We start from the raw sequence: 8,681 nt of genomic DNA on the forward strand, positions 1-8,681 counted from the left end.
GGCTTCATCTATAAATTCTCTGTAATTTAAATTCACATTGGCATAAAATTTTAAAGATTTATTTCCATAATTGGAAGTTAAAGTTTTTGGTCTGGGTGTGATTAATTTAGGCACTGCCTTATGAGTAAGGGAAAACTGCAGAATCATGGTAGTATAAATTAAACATTGGATTATGTGTGCTGAAAGTGTGAGAACATATTTTAGTCAAGCTTTGTTCTAGTTCCTTGCTTTTATTAGCATTGTGGTTGTAGAATTTCCTGCTTCATCGACATTTGCCAAGTGCTGGTTTTATCACCAGAGTAAATTATCTTATCTCAGTGATTAAACAAAATTACCCATGTCAGATAAATAATCACCAGGAAGAAAGAAAGAGAAAGAGTTTATTGCATGTTATAGAGGGGGAAGCAGTTGGAAAAACTGTGTTGCTCTATGTTTCTTTCTGAAACATAGAATCAAAAAGGTTGGAAGAGACCTCCAAGATCATCTAGGCTAACCTAGCACCCAGCCCTAGGCAATCAACCAGACCATGGCACCAAGCGCCTCATCCAGGCTTTTCCTGAACACCTTGAGTACTGTGTTCAGTTCTGGGCCCCCCAGTTTAGGAGGGACATTGAGATGCTTGAGCATGTCCAGAGAAGGGCGATGAGGCTGGGGAGAGGTCTTGAGCACAGCCCTACGAGGAGAGGCTGAGGGAGCTGGGATTGGTTAGCCTGGAGAAGAGGAGGCTCAGGGGTGACCTTATTGCTGTCTACAACTACCTGAGGGGTGGTTGTGGCCAGGAGGAGGTTGCTCTCTTCTCTCAGGTGGCCAGCACCAGAAGAAGAGGACACAGCCTCAGGCTGCGCCAGGGGAAATTTAGGCTGGAGGTGAGGAGAAAGTTCTTCCCTGAGAGAGTCATTGGACACTGGAATGGGCTGCCCGGGGAGGTGGTGGAGTCGCTGTCCCTGGAGCTGTTCAAGGCAGGACTGGATGTGGCACTTGGTGCCATGGTCTAGCCTTGAGCTCTGTGGTAAAGGGTTGGACTTGATGATCTATGAGGTCTCTTCCAACCCTGATAATACTGTGATACCTTTCAGGGACAGTGACTCCACCACCTCTGTGGGCAGTGCATTCCAATGCCAATCACTCTCTCTGTGAAGAACTTCCTCCTAACATCCAGCCTATACTTCCCCCAGCACAGCTTGAGACTGTGTCCCCTTGTTCTGTTGCTGCTTGCCTGGCAGAAGAGACCAACTCCCACCTGGCTCCAGCCTCCCTTCAGGTAGTTGTAGGCAGCAGACACACCTTCTTTAGGAAAAGATAAAAATTCCATGTGATCGTGCTGGGTAGCGGTAACTACGGCTCAGACACCAGAGTACTTTGCTCAGATGTTTCATAGTGTTTCATAGAAGCAGCCAGGTTGGAAGAGACCTTAGAGATCATCCAGTCTAACCTAGCACCCAGCCCTAGCCAGTCAACCAGATCATGGCACTAAGTGCCTCAGCCAGGCTTTGCTTCAACACCTCCAGGGGTGGTGACTCCACCACCTCCCTGGGCAGCCCATTCCAATGCCAATCACTCTCTCTGCCAACAACTTCCTCCTAACACCCAGCCTAGATCTCCCCTGGCACAACTTGAAACTGTGTCCCCTTGTTCTGTTGCTGGTTGTCATTCTGAAAATCCATGCAAGCAGCCCCAGCACTATTTCTGCCCAGAAAACAGTGTTTTAGGTGAGATCTTACTGGCATTACTGGCAGGGGGCTGTGCTGTGAAAGTTCACATTTTGCACCAAGAGGGTTGCTTCTGAGAGTTTTGGTGTGTCTAAGATCACTCCTATTTTGCAGCCTTTCATTTTGACATGCTGGCCCATATCTGGTTCTTAGTGATTTTTAGGGTGTTCAGAGTTCTTCATAATTACTTTAGTAAATTGAGTATAGAAGCTGCTTTTCACATTTGCTTTCTTACGTTACTAGCAAATTCCCCATTTTTCCTGCAAGGTTGTTCTGTGCCTAGGATGCAAAGCACACCACAAGGCTATTTTTTTCCCCTTTAAAAAATAATTGGTATTTATGAGGATCATGACATTTCAGATTCTAAAGGCAGATGAAGCTTTTTCCATTCTGTCCTTTGTCACTCTCTGGATCCAACCCAGACTCCAGGCCTTGTTTCCATGGAGGCGATGTTTGTTATTAAAGATATTTCTTCTACAAAGAGACTTGTGAATTCTCATGCCTTTGGTTTAAGCTTTATAGTTTTAAGCCTTATCTGAAGCTTTTATGTTCTATCTTCTTTGATCTTCTACTAGGCTTTATGTGGCAGACTGAAGTTATGATGTTTGCATGGGGTACTTCTCAGTTGTGAACAGCAAACAAGAGATGAAGGACTTAGACCAGAGTTCCTTTGTTCACAGAGCAGCCTTACAAGTCCTGGAGCATGGCCATAGTGTGATTTTATTTTGTTATTCTTATTATTTGTACATTTTTCAAAGCAGGAATATCACTTGGCAAGTACTTAAGTTACGGCTGGGCTCCTTCCTTACTCTCCCTTAAGCCAAATTACAACTGGGGAAGACCTGAGCTAGGAATATTTCTCAGCAAATACTTTTCCCCATGAATCCTGTTGACTAAAAATAACCAATCAGTCTATCTATTTATCCAGTAAAGGTTTTACACTTCTCCACTTTGAATAGAGTGTGAATTTCTAGGCCAGAGGAGCCTATCTGCTTATCAAGACTATTATTTCACCCATTTTCTCTCTGAGTTGCCAGACTTGTACACATCAATTTTGTTGCCAGAATCATAGAACTCCAACAGACTTCTAGGTTTTGACAGATGGGAATCCACCACTGCTAGCAATAAACTGTTGCAGTGGCTAATTATCTCTCTGCTAATTTTAGCTTGCCTTCATACACCATTCTTAGAGGCCTTACACTGTGGATTTTCCTCCTGTATATGTGCTTATATATCCTGTTCTGGGCACGATTCAGTCTTTTATGATGCATGAAACAGGCTGAACTGTTTAAACTTCTTGCTGTAAAGGTTTTTAATACCCTAGATTCATTACACCTCTTTGCATAACTGTACCACTCATGATCAAGTGAATCATGCAGCACAGGTTTTTCTGTTAAACGCTCATTTCCTTCCTGAATTTTCTGAGCTTTGCCTTGTAAAGGCTCAATAAGTCTTTAATAAAAGCTTTAAAAAGATTTGGTTTTATTTTTCCTGCTGAGGTGCAACTTGATGGTATTTAAATACAAGGAGGGCTATCAATATTTTAGTTGTGAGGGGAAAAAAAAATCTATGTCTAAAATGAACAGCCATTTTGAAATAAGAATGTAAAACTGAAAGACATTTTGAAAACCAGGTTTAGAAATGAAATGAATTATCAAAAATAAGGAAATAGCTTTGCATGCAATTACTGTTGAGTAATTGGAAGAAACTATCTATCCTCTTTGCTCACTACAGGTAATACAGAGAGCGTAAAGCCCTTGGATTACAATAGAGATAATTCAGGATAGATGGGAGAAGTTTTCTAGTAATGGCAGGGATGCCATCCAGAGGGACCTGGACAGGCTGGAGAGGTGGGCACAAGACAACCTCATGAAATTCAACAAGGCCATGTGTAAGGTCCTGCATCTAGGTCAGCACAATCCCAAGCACAAATCCAGGCTGGGCAGTGAGTGGCTTTAGAGCAGCCCTGACAAGAGGGACTTGGAGGTGCTGGTGGACAAGAAGCTCAACATGAGCCAGCAGTGTGCACTTGCAGCCCAGAAAGCCAACCAGAGCCTGAGCTGCATCATGAGAAGTGTGGCCAGCAGGTTGAGGGAGGTGATTCTCCCCCTCTGCTCTGCTGAGACCTCACCTGGAGTACTGCATCCAGTTCTGGAGCCCCCACTACAAGAAGGATGTGGATGTGCTTGATGATCCTTGTGGTTCCTTCCAACCCTGATTCTATGATTCTATAATTCTAACTCTGAAAGCTTCTCTGTGCTTCAGATTCATTTCCAAAATTAGAGTGTCACTTGCCTGCCTCAAAAGTGATCTCTGCAGCAAACCAAGAGCCTTTTAATAAAGTTAACCTGATAGGGTGTATCCAGCCAGCATGAAAGCAAAGATGTGAAACTGTGCCTACAGAGGGTTTGGGGGCTGACTTTCTAAAACTGTTCAAGTGATACATACCAGGTGTCATGCTTTTGCTTTGCAAATACAGGACCAAGTTGATACAAGGAGTTTTTAAAAAGTAGTATCTATAAAGTTTGCATGATCCTTATAGGTTTGGCTTTACAAGCAAAAAGAAGAATTATTCTTTTTTTTTTTATTTAATGTGTGTGTGTGTCCCCCATCCCCACACACCTTTTCTCCTACAATAATAACTATTACATAACTACACAACTATATACCAGTACGTTACTAGTAATAAATAGTCCTGTTGGTTGAGGGAGAGTAACCTCAAGCAGAGCTACAGGCTGGGGACAGAGTGGCTGGAGAGCAGCCAGGCAGAAAGGGATCTGGGAGTACTGGTAGATAGCAGCTGAACGTGAGCCAGCAGTGTGCCCAGGTGGCCAGCAGAGCCAATGGCATCTTGGCCTGCATCAGGAACAGTGTGGCCAGGAGAACAAGGGAGGTTATTCTTCCCCTGTACTCAGCACTGGTCAGACCACACCTTGAGTGCTGTGTCCAGTTCTGGGCTCCTCAATTCAAGAGAGATTTTGAGATACTGGAATATGTCCAGAGAAGGGCAACAAAGCTGGTGAGGGGTCTGGAGCACAGCCCTGTGAGGAGAGGCTGAGGGAGCTGGGGGTGTGCAGCCTGCAGAAGAGGAGGCTCAGGGCAGACCTCATTGCTGTCTACAACTACCTGAAGGGAGGCTGTAGCCAGGTGGGGTTGGTCTCTTCTCCCAGGCAAGCAGCAACAGAACAAGGGGACACAGTCTCAAGCTGTGCCTGAGGAGGTCTAGGCTGGATGTTAGGAGGAGGTTCTTGACAGAGAGAGTGATTGGCATTGGAATGGGCTGCCCAGGGAGGTGGTGGAGTTGCCATTCCTGGAGGTGTTGAAGCAAAGCCTGGCTGAGGCACTTAGTGCCATGGTCTAGTTGATTGGACAGGGCTGCATGATAGGTTGGACTGGATGATCTTCCAACCTGGTTGATTCTATGAACTGTAAGGTTCTCAGAAGTTTGTTTGCTTAGGAAATAGGCATAGAATTGGAATATGCTGGGGTGGAAGAGGGAAGCTGCTCCACAAAGCTGCTTACGTTCCTCAATGACTTGTTGCAAATTCACTCGATGAGATGCACTTTTTGCTGCACTATGGAAGCAGAATGCTCAGAAGCCTGCTTAAATGTCACCATATCATTTGAAAACACCACTCATGCTAAAATACCTGCTCTAAGACTGCTTCTCCAGAACCTCCAATTTATACCATAAAATCCCATGCTTTTTAACAGTGCAGAAAGATTTCTTACATTAGGACTTAGATATTTTATATATATATGTCTTGAGCATTTAGAGCTGAATGTGTATCTTCAAGCATTTTCATTTTCTCCACTCTCTTTTCCCATTCATAGAGCACAAGTGTCCAATTCAACATCAAATTCCTCTTCCATAGGTTTAATAGCACTTAGTTTGGTGCTTATGAAAATTTCATAGGTAGAACCAATCTCTGTCAGTTTCCCCAGGGTGGAAATTACAGGGTGTGGCAGTGAATATGGAGCTACTGAGCCAGAACTCCCTGCAGTAATTTTCCTATCTTCCACTTCAAAGCATGCTAACAGGAATTTTTGAAGGGCCTCAGCTATATTTGGAGGTTTTCTCTGACAATTACAAGTAAAGAAGATAAAACCTTCTGCAAAATCTCCTAGACTAACAGCTTTCACTCCAAAATCTTACTGCTGGATATCAGCTGTGCTTGCAGTTATGAACAATTCCAGTGCAGCTGATAAGATGCCACTGTGTCCAACAGCATTCACAGCAGTGGAGTGCAAATTACAAAATCACACTAATGAAGAAGAAAATCTTTTCTCCACAGCTGTGAAATTATTAAATGGCAGAATCACTGCTGATTAAACTCAAGGTCACACAAATTCTACATGAAATGGTCTCCAATTCTACAGTTGCTGGTTTCTGTGGCAACATAATTCATATCAAAGGAGCTCAATTTTATTGTGAAAGTTAGTGATGCTTTTAGCGCCCTAATGCTTGGCAGATTGTTTGGAAATTACCTTTTTCTTCTTTCTCTCTCTCTTTTTTTTTTTTCCCCACAGTAAAATATTGTGCAGAATATTTCCTTTAATGAAACATAAATGCTTGAGAGAAGTTAGTAATAAAATGTTTGGCTTGGTGGATTATCACCACCAGTGTGAGATTGAATGTACGCTAATCAGTTGTCCTTGCCTGCAACCTTGAATATAGAGCGGGGGTGGTGCTCACTGTTAGATCTTTAGTTCTTTTGAAATGAATTGGATATTGTTCATAAGTACAAAACCCCCTCCCTCATCTATCACTTGTATGTGGATAGATGGATATGCATCCTTTGGGGATTAGATTATGTTAATATTTGGTTTATTTTGTACCCGTAAGAGTGGTATCTTAACTACCACTACTGCCAAAACTGAATTGATGTTCCTCATACAGCTTCTTTTTAAGTTTCTTAGATAATTGCAAGTAATAAAGAATGATCTTTGAGAAAGTCCAAGTTTCTGTTCACTGTGCTAGGAACAAAGTCTTCCCTGCATGGTGGTGGAGTCACTATCCCTGGAGGTGTTCAAGCAAAGACTGGATGAGGCAGTGCCATGGTCTAGTTGATTGGATCAGGCTGGGTGGTAGGCTGGACTGAATGAGTTTGGAGGTCACAGTATCACAGTATCATCAGGGTTGGAAGAGACCTCACAGATCATCAAGTCCAACCCTTTACCACACAGCTCAAGGCTAGACCATGGCACCAAGTGCCACGTCCAATCCTGCCTTGAACGGCTCCAGGGACGGCGACTCCACCACCTCCCCGGGCAGCCCATTCCAGTGTCCAATGACTCTCTCAGGGAAGAACTTTCTCCTCACCTCCAGCCTAAATTTCCCCTGGCACAGCCTGAGGCTGTGTCCTCTCATTCTGGTGCTGGCCACCTGAGAGAAGAGAGCAACCTCCTCCTGGCCACAACCACCCCTTAGGTAGTTGTAGACAGCAATAAGGTCACTCCTGAGCCTTCTCTTCTCCAGGCTAAGAGGTCTCTTCCAACCTGGCTGATTCTATGGTTCTGTGTTTTGATGGAAGCTTCCACATGCAGGACTTACTGACAGTAGGTGAATGGAAGCAGGTTCTTACATTTGCATTTTCCTGGAGGTAATGGTATAACTGTGTAGAAGGTGTAATGGTATAATTGTCTATTTGTTCTCTACTTCTAAGAAAAGCTGACATACAACTATATGATGAAGAGCAATAGTTTGAAATTAGAGGAGTAGATTTAGTGGAGGATGTCCCTGCTGACTGCAGAGAAGTTGGACTTTTGGAAGTAGCTTCCAATCCACACCATGCTATGATTCTGTGACTTTATGATTCTATGATGTTGAACTCACATTTATTTTACTCAACCAGAATTTTCTTCAGTCAAGTCAGTAACCATCCTTGTTTCTGCACTATCATTTTTGGGGCAGTTACTGCTTTTGCTGGTATGTCTTTGATAGCTTTGTAGTTGTCTCCCACCTATCTGAACTACATTTAGTGTACTGAGCATCTGTTCTGACCAAGTTATTCAGACTTTGTTAAAGAAGTCTGCACTGGGAAATGGCAAATAACTTGAGTAGACCTTTTCCATTATACTAACAGATATATATTAATGTGCAATGGGAAAGCATGAGCTATGTTTCTGAGTGAGAGTGGCAATAAAGGATTTACACTCCTCTCTGAGACAAATACTGGACATTGTTTCACCTGACTTGTCCCCTTGAGGGGTTTGGCTAAGACTCTTCTAATCTGGATGGAACAAGTTCAAGCTCAGCTCCTCTGTGGGCCAGTGGGCAAATCACCACTGCATACAGTAAGAACTTGGATTTCTTCAGTGGACATTTGATGCAAATTATGTAATCACCCCTATATGCAGCACAACTGGAAGTTGTCTCCCCCTTGTCTGAGGAGAACAAGTATGAGCAAGCAGCTGTCAGAAAGTGCTAATGAGATGTACTGATAGAGCTGGGTGTATATTTTTACTCACCTTGTGTGCATGTAAAGCTCAGTGTAAGAAGAATTATTTTGCTAAATTATAGAATTTTTATATAATTATATATTTAGACCTGACAAATATCATTTGAATGCTATGAAATAGGCCCCATAACTGTTTGTTGCTTTGTGCTAGCTCACAGTTGTGGCCACTGAGGGAAACCATGACCTCTTGCCACAAGCCCAGCTGCCAAGTTTCATTATGCCTTCAAAGTGGGCCCACAAGAGCGTATTTGCCTTGTTACAGGCTGATACTGAAATCACTACATGAAGAGGTCAACAATGGCTAAGTATACAGCTCTTCTCATTTTTCTCCATTGCTTCCTTAATGATCTAGTGGAAGTTGCCCCTGTCTGTGGCACAGGATTTGGAGCTAGGTGACCATTAAGGTCCCTTCCAAGCCAAACTGTTCTGTGATTCTATGAAAATAGAGGAAGAAAGTGCAAATTGTCATGGTAACTATTTTTATTTCAATATGACGTTACTGGAACATGAG

The sequence above is a fragment of the Pogoniulus pusillus genome, chromosome 13 (genome assembly GCF_015220805.1).
Source record: "Pogoniulus pusillus isolate bPogPus1 chromosome 13, bPogPus1.pri, whole genome shotgun sequence".
NCBI classification, from domain to species: Eukaryota; Metazoa; Chordata; class Aves; order Piciformes; family Lybiidae; genus Pogoniulus; species Pogoniulus pusillus.